Source organism: Corylus avellana, chromosome ca1 (assembly GCF_901000735.1).
Source record: "Corylus avellana chromosome ca1, CavTom2PMs-1.0".
In the NCBI taxonomy this organism is placed as follows: Eukaryota; Viridiplantae; Streptophyta; class Magnoliopsida; order Fagales; family Betulaceae; genus Corylus; species Corylus avellana.
In genome coordinates this window covers 8081336-8093306 of record NC_081541.1, presented here as the reverse complement: position 1 = coordinate 8093306, position 11971 = coordinate 8081336, and the positions used below count along the sequence as shown (strand labels likewise).

The window sequence follows — 11971 nt, the reverse complement described above, 5'->3', positions numbered from 1 at the left end:
TTACATCTCAAAATCATCAAACATTAGTCCGCCAGTACTTGAAGCTTGCTGAGTTTTGGGATAATTGACCTGAATCTGCCTCTGCTATCCCAAAATAATGCTCCCATTGGAAGGACACGTCTGATTCAATGCTGTTGTTCATGAAAATTGCCGGTGGTGAGGGTACCGGCAGGGTGGTGGAGTAGCTATTAAGCATACGAATGACTGAAGCCATGGTTGGTCTGTCAACTTCACTTTCTTGAACACACAATAATCCTATGTGGAAGCATCTCATTATTTCAGTTTTCGGACCGGTCTTCAATGTGGGATCAACGAGATTTGAAGTTGTCCCTTCCCTCCAGTTTTTTAACGTCTACAAGATAGTTTAAATGGGCACACACAATATTATGGAGAACACTATACTAGTTAATGCAAGCGTTTGTTTGGATTTGCGATTTTAAAATTTGCGATTTAAGAATAGTGAATTTAAAATGCAATTTTTAAAAATATAGTTAAGTATTTAGTAAAATCATAGTTTAGCATTTAAAATAATGCATTTTAAAAAATACACCCCATTGCCTTGATTTGAAAATGCAAATTTTTCTACCCTTTCAAATCACAATTTTTTAAAAACGCATTCTTAAACGATACATTTATAATTTGGTTTCAAATTGTAACTTTGATATGCGAAATCACAGTATTAAACACACTCTAACACGTACTTACATAGGTTAGATGGTCCTCTTTATTTTTTCCAGTCCGGCAGCGACTATTTTTTTTGCCTAGTCACCATCTCTAGGATTAACACACCAAAACTAAAGACATCGGACTTAATTGAGAGTTTCCCATGCATTGCATATTCTGAGCCATATATCCACTACATATTCACAATCATATTAAAGAACAATTGTTAGGATTCTATTATTGTTTTTATGGTACAAAATAAATAAAATTTAGCTCTAGCTACAAGGATACTTACTAGGTCCCCATAATTCTACTTGCATTGCCTTGAGTTTGATCAAGTGTAAACAATCTTGTCATGCCAAAATTTGAAATTTTGGAGTTCATTTCTGCATCTAGCAAGATGTTATTAGCTCTAAGATCACGATGAATAATACGGAGTTGAGAATCTTCATAAAGGTAAAGAAGCCCTTGAGCAATGCCTTTTATGATTTTGTAGCGCCTCTCTCAATCCAAAAGTACGCGTTTGATTGGATCTATGCATTCAACCAAATTTGTGATCATATTGAAATAAAAAATGTCGAAGATCTATCCTTTTAACAACATGGAACCTTAAAATTAATAACTATGGAAGCAACATGAAAATTAAACTTAAATTTTTTTAATTTAGACCCCAAGTTATTATTAATCACATTGACAAAACTGATTTAACTTTAAAGTCAAATACCATAGATGTCAAAACCAAAATCAAAACAAGCATAAAAGAAAATTTACACACATATTTTGTAACGAAGTGGAAACATTTGAAGAACCTTTCAAAAGTAAAACCACTATGCGGGCTAGTCAACTCCAAATGCATCCACTATATAAGATTTATGTTACCGAATGATTTTACTTGCAAAACATTTATAATTCCCAAGACTCAATTTGTAAACACGACAAACGATCCACTCACATCCCACCACAGTAGTTCCATAAATTATAGCCTTCTTCTACAGGAATCACATTTACGAACAAATTAACATTGTTTGCTACAACCTAAAACTCTAGTGATTGAAGGTTTTTCTGTGTTTTGATTGATGAAAATCAAAGACAAGAAAAAAAATTGTATAAGACCTAAAGATGTTTAGGAACTTCTTCAAGAGCAATGAAAAATAGGCTCTAGGTCTTGTGAAAGTCGTAGATCATGAGGCTATTGCATTCGAATGGGAGTAAGTCACATTCGAACAACTTATCGCATGCAGTGTTCAAAACGGTTCGAACATCATTGTGATCAAATGCCTAGGATTTGACTTAACATCATTGTATTCGAACCTACTTCCTACATGAGTGTGATTGAAGCATTCAATGACCGTTTTTGAGACATTGTAAATTCAGCATTGTTCAAACTTGGAACTCGATTCTTAAAGTGCCATGATGATCTCATTCAAACGCCTTTCGAATGGGCTTGCGATAAAGGCATTCTGCGCATGCCTTGAATTTTCTAAACCTTGTAAAATTGCCTCATTCGAATGCCATTTAATCGAGGTTGCAAACGGCCTCTTATGATCTTCACTTTTAACCAAGTTTTGGACTTCAATTTAAGAGCCAACTTAGACCTTAAACCTAGACTTACAACACAACAAGTTTGGACACTAAATTTGCTGACAAACATAAAACTAAACAAAAGTAAAAGGGCAAACCTACCAAAAATGAAGTGATCAAGGCTTGTATTTGTCACATACTCATAAATTAAAAGTCTTTCGTTTCCTTCCAAGCAGAAGCCTAGGAGCCTCACTAAATTCCGGTGTTGAAGCTTGGCTATTAAGAGGACTTCATTCTTAAATTTTAGATCTCCTTGTCTAGAATCTCTCGACAATCTTTTCACAGCTATAACTTCTCCATTAGAAAGTATTCCCTGAAAATATATGTATTAGAATAAAACTTATTTAAGCCTTGGGCAATTCTAAGTTTTGTATTTAACATGTTTTTGGGATACTTGATATACTTAAAAAAAAAAAAATAGAATGTCACGGACATTACCTTGTAAACAACACCAAATTCACCTTGTCCAAGCTTATTTGCATCAGAAAAGTTTTCGGTTGCAGCTATAATGGTGTCAAAGTCAAATTGCAAGGATTCTGCACCTCTAATCTCATCCTCATCCACAGCTTTGTCTAGGAAGAAGTCAAAGGTTGTCCAAATTATAAGTGTATTAATTATTAAAAGAGGATCAACACAATATAGAATACATGCTAATTAGCTTGGAGAATTACAACTTTTTCTACAAAATTCCTTACAAATTAACATAGCAGTTCACATGATATATACTACCACATCAACCACAAACAAATTACCCTCATGATATCGGTGAAATCTTATTCCTAGAAGTATCACCTAGACCCTAGTACTTGAGGAAGCACATCCATATCACTATGGCAAATATTTTCTAATTTTGTTACTTCCTTTGCAATAAGCAACAATTCAAGTTCTAACTTTTTGGTAACAACTAGTACAATAAACGAATTTCTTTTCTTACTTTCTAGTTTCTCCCTTGGCTTCCTCAGTCTCAAATAGATGCAAATGGAGATGATTAGTACCACCAGAACCAGAACTATAATGATGGATGTTCGAGATTTGTTACTCTTCTTTCCTGCAAAACCCAGTAATTTATTCACCTTAAAACATTTTGAACTTAACGAATTATGCAAGTAAAGTTATAAAACTGATTATAACTTTATTTAATTGTTGATTTTAATTGTCACGTTATCTGAGTTATATAGTAATCATATAACAGCTTATTAAATAGCTTTACTTTTTAATTATACGGACTCAGATACCTTTGGTATTGGTCGATGGCGGAGCAGATGCTGGTTGTGCTGTTGGTGGCAACGGTGGTGGCTCATCAGCTGAGGAGTCATAGAAGCGGTAGACATCAAACCTAAGATTGCAGCTGGGTCCATAAACTATCCCACCAAGCCTCCCTTCACAACAATAAGCAATATTTCCAATAGCCCCACGCAAGCAAGTGCTGCAATCTTGCTCAGACAAATCGGGCGTGCACTGCACAAGTGAATATATCGTTTGGAAGTTCCGCACCACCGCTGTGTTTCCGACCGCAAACTTCCGGAGAGAGCCGCCTGCTGCCACTCGACCTCTGAGGCTATCCAACAAGGTCTTAAGATCCTGGTTGAATCAACCCGCATCGGCTGATACGTTTTCGCCCTTCAAATGGAACACAGGACCACTTTCCATGGCGCCAAATATGTCGTGGTTTGAGTAGCGTAACATGCAATCATCGTACCATGCTATTGCTTCCTTCTTGTCGGGACAAAGCCGTGTAAGAAGAACTGTGGAGTCATTGAGACAGCTACGGCAAACATCTGGCTTGACATCTCCTCTACAAAGTGAAATTGCATATACTTTGTCGGGGTTATCCCCATAAGAGGAATTGTAGAAATTGTAGGCATTTTCAGCGTTGGAGAGAGAGGAGAGAAGGTTATTGAGGTTTGCCTTGTAGGTACTGTTGACGTCACTGCTGTAGGTATCTCCCTTATCTACACATAAATGGTGTAGGAGGACTGACGAGGCAATGGCTTGAGCAATATTCAGCAAGCAAATTGCAGACAGAAGTTGGAGTGCTCTTGAAGAAACCATTGCGATGTGTTTTCATAAAAACGGTAAGATTTAGGCCAAGAAAGCTTTAAGGGAGAAGGGTGACTGAAAAACTTTGTGTTGGTGGAACTCTACTGTTGAGCTAATTAAAAAAATTCAACCATTGTTGCTTACATGCATTTTCTTGGTTAAGAAAAGCCATTCAATTTTATAAACGACCCCTTCGCGTCCCTATTAATTAAGAAGGGTTTATATGATATGACACTACTGTACGTGGAGCAAGAAATTCCTAAAATCTAAATTAACTTTATTGTCTCCAAAATGACGTGCGTGGTCCAAATTACTTAATGGTCACCTTGTATTATCTAGTGGAAAATGGGGGAAAATAGGGGTCTTATTAAAATGAAGATAGTAATAGATTAGTGATGCCCTTCTTTCTTTCTTTTTCTTTGTGTTGGAGAGAGAGATCGAGAGAGAGAAAGAGAGAGATTTTGATTTTTTTAGAATAATTAAAAAGAAATCAAACTTTTTATTTAAATTAATGTACGTATACTATATGTACATTCTCTTGTTCAGGCCAGAAAAAATAAAGGAAAAAATACATTTTTCCCCCATTGAACTATTTACCAATTTACACTTTAACCTCCAATGTTTAAAAAGTGACACTTGACCCCCCAAACTTCCAAATTGTTACAATTCCACCATTTTGACTTTCTTTTTTTTTTTTCAAAATGCCCACATCCCAAGTTTAAAAAAAATTAAAAAATTAAAAAATTAAAAATTAAGGGGTGTCCGGTCGGGGGTGGCCGAAGCCACCCCTAGGCCCAACTGGGGTGGCCGGCCACCCCTTAATTTTTTTTTAATTTTTTAATTTTAAATTATTATTATTATTTTTTAACTTGGGATGAGGGGCATTTTGGGAAAAAAAAAAGTCAGAATGGTCAAATTGCAACAATTTGAAAGTTTGGGGAGGGGTCAAGTGTCACTTTTTAAACATTGGAGGTCAAAGTGCAAATGAGTGGATAGTTTAAGGGGTAAAATGTATTTTTCCCAAAATTAAATAATTTATCATTATGTCTCACTGAAATTCTTATATCAATTTCTTATACTCAATTTACAAGATCAGATAACTTGCAAATATATATAAGGGGTCCAATGCCTTTCTTCTTCTTCTTCTTCTTTTTTATTTTTTTATTTTTTTTTTAACTAATTAAGGATATATAAAAAGTAACTGCTGAAATATTTGGGGGAGCAATACTAATTTAATTAAATAGGGATACATACAAAATACAACTAGTTATCAAATTAAATTTTAGGGGACCTGCCTGGCCTGCTCCCCTTGGCACCCCTCTTGAACTATGATACTTTGAGTGGTCCATGCAAGTGTTAATTACTTGCTTCATTAATGAAGCCGTTTCACGTGCTTTGAATGGTGAAATATAAACTAATCTACGAAATTAAATAAATGGTTGGTTGAATCAGAAGCAGAAGCAGATGAGGACAAGCCAGGAATCTGAAGGGTGAATTACATTCTACGGGCTAAAATATTCTCTGACTATTAGGTTTTTGAAGTGGGTTTCAATCTCTAGCAGTATTAGGTATTTTACCTAGTGAAAAAGTACAATTCTTTACTTATAGTTTTTTACTACACACTCTAATAGATTATCTATTTCATTCTCTACTTGCTTTAAAATATTATTTCTCATTCGATCTTGTTTTATTATATTATTGTCAACACTTAATTAAAGGGAAAAACAAACACACATATATATAAATCATTCATAAAAACAAAAATAAACACATATGAGGAACATTCATCTCACATGCAGGTACTAATTCTTAAAATTAATAACATAAATAAATTTTTTCATCCAACTACAATTGATTTGTTTTCATTCATGCGTTTCTATGCAATAATTTTTTTTTTGCATTAAATTTTTTCATCCAACTATGTGAAGAAATTTTGCGAGCGAGAGAGATAAATTTTGTGTGAAGAAATTTTGTGTTTGAGAGAGAGACGTAGCAGATGTGAAGATGTGTTTAAAAGAAATAAAAGATGTTGGGTGAAAAGATGTGAAATAAAGAAACAATAAACAAAATAAAAATAAACAATATTTTATTCATCTAGTGTGCTACAGTGAATAACTTCAAATTGCTGTTCACTGTAGCAATGTAACTATTCTAGCTAATGGTAAGCTACTTTGTTGGAGCTAAAAAATGAACAATAATAGCTAAATATAGCTAATATTAGTCTTTTAGCTAAGCTACTGAAGATGCTCTAAGAACTAATTGAAGCTCTGGAGTATTAAGATACCCATTGGGCCATGACACCATTCAATGATACAGCCACTTAGAACCAGGACACTTTGAGATTGGAAGTCGAGGAATCAGTTGATTGGACACCGTAATTTAGACTGACAAAACTTGGGATGGGGAGGAAGACAAGCAAGGTGACCTTGTCGGGTGTGCCAAGAGGAGAACACTCTGATGTTTAAGTTGGGATTTGCTTATTGAGAGAGAGGATGATATATATTTCAAAAAGCTGATTAGGTAGAGAATGATGTGTACCTTGTGAATGAACCGTTCCCTTCCTTTTATAGAGTGTTTCTCGCGTGATTGTTGTTTCAGAGGAGAGGATCCAGTGATAATCGATTTGATTTCCTATGCGCTACTCCGTTAGGCAATTGCTCCCTCATGATCTGAGAATACATATCAGGGCGTTCGGGTACACGTGGCCAGGTTATGACCTTATGTAGACATTGTTTTACTGGGATTGGTATGCCTGTTGTCTAGGGTCTAATTGGACTGGCTTGCTTGTAGACTTGTAGTCTTGCTTGAGAGATGGGCCTTATTAGGTCAACCCTGAGCATGGGCGCCCATTACTTGGGGGATTATTTTTGCCTTTTGGATACTAAAACTATGAGTAATAGTATATACTAGCATTTGGTGACTTTTAAAATTACCATTTAATCAAAATTCAATGGTGATCTATCCAAAATTTAATAATTATTTTAAAAGTCACATTAATTTTATGAGGATAAAAAAAAAAAAGATAAAATGATAGTATATAGCATTCCTTGACATATATATACATATGTAGTGTATATAAAGAGTAATGATATATATAAGATAAATTATTGGTGTCAATAGTAAGAAGGACTAGAGTTTTTTTTGTTTTAGTTCTTCAAATGTGATGTGACTTTTAAAATTACAATTGAATTTAAGATGATCATTATTGAATTTTGATTTATTAATAATTTTAAAAGTCACATTATGTTTGGGAGAACTCTGGTCCTGGCCTCCTTATATATTATTACTCGTATATATATAATATAAAACGGGATATGACCTGTGCAACAAAAACAGAGAAAAGGGAAAAAAGAAAAGAAAAAAAGAAGAAGCATGTGGTGACTATAATTTGGAAAGGAATATAATTCCACCTGTGGATTTGGTTAGGGGAGTAGAGGGTGTTTGTAAGTGTAGAAAAGTGCCCTAAAAAAAACAATCACATGGAATTTCTAGATTTTACCTCACTTTAATTTGTGTGCCTTTACTTCGTAATCTCTTCCCTTTTTTTATTTGAATATGATAGGGCCGTCCAAAATCGTCGTTCCTATATTGTGGAAATAAGTTGTCTGCGTAGTGGGTGCTAAATCTTCCAATAATGCTATAATTAAGTCATATATATAAGTTGTGACTAGCTAGCACATCAATTTGTCCAGCTTGCTATTTCCAAGTGGCCTATGATCAGGGGTGGAACCAGGATTTTGAGTGTAGAGGAACAAATTTCTCGTTAGACTTAGGGAGCTAATATAAGGGATTCTCTTGGATCTGCGGTGGTGTTTCTATGGGGAGCCGAGCCGAACGATCAAATTAAAGCCACCAAATATGTGAATGTCATTTTGTAGTTGTACGGTGGGGTCCTGAGGTTTGGGTTTCGCCTGGCCTGTGAACGAGGGAAGGGTTGAGAGTTGTGGAGGAGGTGTTTGGACGAAGAGAAACTGAAATGAGAGGGAAAGACACAGGGGAGGGTAACTTCTCCTCAAAGATAAATGGTAAAAGGAATAAAATGTTACAATGCTGAAGTTTTTTTGGTGAGAGAGAGAAAGAGTTGAAGATTAAATGAATAAAAATAAATAAATTTAGTGGGGACAAGTACCGGACAACTGGAGAATATTTGGTGAGAGAGAGTGGGCTGAAGATAAAATAATAAAAAAACAATTTGGGGGGACATTTTTCAGTGATTTGAGGGGTCAAATTTCTAGATTTTGAAATATATATATATATATAAAGTACATACTGTAGCAAAATTTTAGAAAGTTTTGGGGGGACATTCGTTCCCCCACCTACACACATAGGTCTGCCCCTCCTTGAAAGTCTGAATGTTAAACTACATTAATTAATTAGGATCATAATGCTAAAGTTCTGTTTATTTATTTATTATTATTATTTCATAATCAGTAAATGTTATGAAAGATATGGCGACTGGCTGGCATCTTTAACCAAAATTTCTAATATGAATCATTTGGCTTGAAATGCATGTTCTTTTGGGTTCTTTTGGGTTTTTTTTTTTTTTTTTTTATTTATTATTATTATTATTATTATTTCTTATTAAAACATTTGTAGCACTCAATGCGATTGATGAAGAATTTCCTACAGATTTTTGCTTATCATTTTGATCGATGCTGATAGTTGCCTTGAAGACTGTAATCGAGCTAAATATAAAATGTTCAAGTTTGGTTCACTTAATTTCGTTTAGCATGTCACTTTATAGTAGCCGATTTTGCATTGTGAGATCTTCCCTTACTAATTTTTGTTTTCCTATGCTTTCATAATGTTTTTCTTGGGATGTTTCATATTGTAATTTTATGTTATATTCCCAACATTGCGGGGGTGCAAATTTATAATTGACGGCCGCTCAACATAGTGTGATACTCTTAATTAAAAAACGGAAAACATAAAACATAAAACTTTAAACAATAGTATTACATTTCAAGATCATCAAACATGCATAGCGAGAATATAGAGCTGCTCTTAGATTCATGCGACTCTTATCATCCCTAGATTATGCTCTTGTTGCAATGACGTCTGGTTTAATGTTGTGATTAAAATCTGCAACTTGTGAGGGTTCTAGCAAAGTGATATCGTAGCTATTAAGCATAAGAATGACTGAGGTCATGGTTGGTCTATCAGCTACATTTTCTTGAACACGAAGTAATCCTACGTGGATGCATCTCATTATTTCAGTTGCTGGACCGGTCTTCAGTGGGGGATCTAAGAGATTTGAAGTTGTCCTCTTCTTCCAATTTTTCCATACCTGCAAGATAATTTAAATGTGCACACACATTAATATCAAGACTCTTTTATTTTGTCAATATGTAAGGGTTCGATCCAAAATCTGTTGTGCAACTCTAGGAGACTTTAATGACTAGGCTAATTAACCGATCTTGGGGGAGTAAAAGTGTATTAAACCCAAAGGTAACTATACTTACATAGCTTAGAAGATCCTCTACAATATTCTCTCCATTTGAAAGCATCTATTTTTTTGCCCAGTTACCATCTCTAGAGTTAACACATCAAAACTAAAGATATCAGACTTCACGGAGAACTGTCTATATCTCCCATATTCTAGAGCTATATATCCACTGCACATCCACAAATAGTTATTGTCACTTTCATGTTGTTTCTATGATTCAAAGTAAGCATTAACTCTACCTTGTAACGATACTTACAAGGTTCCTATGTACAATTCTATTTGTACTGGCTTAAGTTTGATCAAATTCAAACAATTTTTGCCACACCAAAATCTGAAATTTTTGAATTCATTTATGCATCTAAGAGAATGTTGTTAGCTTTAAGATCACGATGAATAATACGAAGTCGAGAATCTTCATGAAGATAAAGAAGCCCTCAAGCAATGCGTCTTATAATTTTGTAGCCAAATCTGCACATTTGATTGGATTTATGCATTTATCCAAGTGTATAATTATTAATTATATTGATGTCAAATGTGCCAAGTCTATTCTCACTAGACATGAAACCCAATATAAACTATTAATGCAATATATATAAAATTAATTTAAAAGTGCAGCCATATCAAATATGAAGTTATCAAGGCTTGTATTTGGCATAAACTCATAAATTAAAATCCTTTCATAGCAAAAGCCTAAGAGCTTAACTAAATTTTGGTATTGAAGCTTGGCCACCAATAAGACTTCATTTTAAAATTCTATATCTCCTTGTTCAGAATTCTTTTATAACCTTTTCACTGCTATAACTTGTCGATCCACAAGTTTAACCTGAAAAAATATTTTTAGAATAATGCATAATTAACACTCAACAACTTCAAATTTTTTTATTTAACATGTTTCACAAAGACTTGATATATTACCAAAAAAAAATTCACATCACCTTATAAACAATACCAAATCCACCTTTTCCAAGCTTATTTGCATCAGAAAAGTTTTTTATTGCATCTCTAATAATGCCAAAGCCAAATTGCAAGATTCCACATTTCTAACTAATCTCATCCACAGCTCCTTTTTTTTGGTTGAGTATCTCATCCACAGCTTCACCCAGCAAGAAGTCAACAATTTTTCTAAATTATAAGTGAACCCAACGAACTTTCCAAAACCAATTATTATGCTTAATTTCTGCCAAGTAATTAATTAAGTGGTCATATATATATAGCTAGGCGATCGAGGCAGCTCCATTGAAATTTTTATGGAGAAAAACCATCAATTTCTATGTAAATATTGCCTGTCTGACCACTGCAAGGGCTAAGAAAAATCAATCGTGCACTTTGAGATAACCCAAAGCTTACGAAAATATTTAATTGAAACGGCAGTGTATATATATATATTTGTTGGAGAAGGGAAGGTTTAAAATTTGAGAAAATCAGTGGCCAAAGTATGTATACCAAGGCCACAATCATCTTATTGCATGCAGAATATAATTTGGCAAAATGAGTAAAAGAATTATGGGTCAATGGTATTTCAGTCTAAAGAGTCGGAGTACGTAGGGAAAATTAATGGCTTTCTTAACCTCCCCTTTTATCTTCTCACTGGAGGGGACTTCTCATTTTGGTTTTGCTACTTTGCAATAAGAAAAAGTCAACCTCTAACTTCTCTTCCCTATTTTCCATTTTCTCTTTCCCAGAGTTCATTTTTTCAGACTTCAATTCCTAACTTCTGCTGCTATGTATTATATTATGTCACAACAATCTTAGTTCTGCCGGCGTCAATCAATTGATATTAGAGCTTAGTGTCATCTTGGATGACTTTATGCAAACAAACTGAGGTTGGAGAAAAAATTATCCACCTTGGAGGCGTTCATGAATGTCAACTGAGACGTTTAAAAAAAGTAGACGACTATGACTTTCCAAGAATTTATGATCGTTGAGACTTTTCATGAATGTAAACAAATGACTTCCAATTAGTATTTGTTTTACCCATATATGTGTCATAATTAAAAACTAGTATTTACTAAATTTTTATCATATTAGGACGTAAACAATTTTTTTTTTTTTTTTTAAAGAAAATTTATTGCAAAAAATTATTAATTAGAGTCTTATATATTTAGGTTGCGGCCGGGGACCAGCTTGAGCCGACCCTGTAGAATCGTTGGTCTGAACCAAAAACAGGGTCTGATTACTCTCACCAGAAATGCCGGTAAGGCTAATTTTTTAGTGAGCCTTTTTTGTTTTGGGCTGGATGTG

The 11971-nt window shown here is 34.3% G+C and overlaps 1 pseudogene; it reads right to left on the bottom strand.

Annotated features, from left to right (window-relative positions):
- Positions 1-16: 16 nt before the first annotated feature.
- LOC132175175 (cysteine-rich receptor-like protein kinase 29) lies at positions 17-4296 on the bottom strand (annotated as a pseudogene).
- Between the last annotated feature and the right edge of the window lie 7675 nt (positions 4297-11971).